Raw genomic sequence first — 1,388 nt, 5'->3', positions numbered from 1 at the left:
ATCTGAACCAAATCACTAAAGTCGGCTGCGGTGTTTCAATGTTTTTTCTGGGAGTGGCTCTCTTCATGCATTTTCTCATCAGGTGAAAAATTAAGTCTGTGTATTTGGTGATGCAGAACCGAAACACTTTGCTGACATAAACCAATTTGCTTTCCAGAAAAAACAAAGCGAGTAACACTACAAAGATCCTGGTCAGTCTCTTCTTCGCCCTGTTCTTCCTGAACTTTTCCTTCCTGATCAATAAAACAATCGCCGGCCTGAAAAGCTGGGCTGCATGTGTGGCGATGGCAGCGTTTCTGCACTACAGCATGCTGGCCACGTTCACCTGGTTTTCCATGCAGGCGTTGCACCTGTACCTCAGCCTGCATAAAGTCCCTGCAAACATCAAACAYTACATGGCCGTGGTTTACRTGACAGGATGGGGTARGAGAAGCTGACGGTTCAGTCTCTGTCTGATTGATGGAATAACCAYAAACACCTTCATGTTTCCTGTCTTCTTCAGTCACTCCAGTTGTGTTTGTGATCRTTCTCCTTGGTTTAAACAAATATAAAACAATTGTCATTTCWTATRATGACGGGACTTCAGAGRACATGTGAGGAACKTTTAAAGCCGGTTTTAATGATGAAAATGAGTTTCAACTYAAAAATAAACATATTTGTTTGTTGTTTTCAGGTGCTGGATGTCTGATTCTGCCRTYCAYTWYGGCGTGAACATTGTTTACTACGCCGTTGTGTTCATYTTCACTCTCAYTRTATTTGKWRTAACKGTGGTGCAGATTRYTCACTTTGRCMCYAAARCAGYMAMAWCTCAGGACRGCAGYYCCACCAAGWMAAAGYTGTTCTCCATTCTKGGTCTTTTCTTCCTCCTGGGCATCTCCTGGGCGTTTGCTTTCTTTAGTTACGGACCTCTGCTCATTCCGTCCTATTACGTCTTCACCATCCTCAACTCCTTTCAAGGTAAGTTTTGATTTCACGGCTTCTGCTCAAACTTTCCTGATTAAAAGTAAATCGTGATAAATCTTGTCTTTTTAGGTTTCTTGCTGTTTATTTATTATTACTACTCTACCAAGACCATTCCTGAGAGCCTGAAGGGAATACAGAACAGCAACAACACAACCACCAAGAACATTTCTACAGCATCGAATCACGGTTAAGTTCCTTCTTCCTCTGCTATATAAAATTAATCAACATGGTTCATCAGTTTTTTTGTTTATTATCCAAATTACCCAACAAAATAAAGGCAATTAGTCTAGATGAGCCATTCGACTAGTTTTTTGTTAAGATCAGGGGTGTCCATGTTCGGTCCTCAGTGGCTGCCATCCTGCAGGTTTTACTGTATTCCCTGCTCCAACACTCCTGATTTGAAGGGATGAGTATTAAAGAGGCTT

The sequence above is a fragment of the Austrofundulus limnaeus genome, unplaced genomic scaffold, assembly GCF_001266775.1.
Source record: "Austrofundulus limnaeus strain Quisiro unplaced genomic scaffold, Austrofundulus_limnaeus-1.0 Scaffold2, whole genome shotgun sequence".
NCBI lineage: Eukaryota > Metazoa > Chordata > Actinopteri > Cyprinodontiformes > Rivulidae > Austrofundulus > Austrofundulus limnaeus.
The sequence above is the reverse complement of the archived record's forward strand: the minus strand, read 5'-3'. Positions refer to the sequence as shown.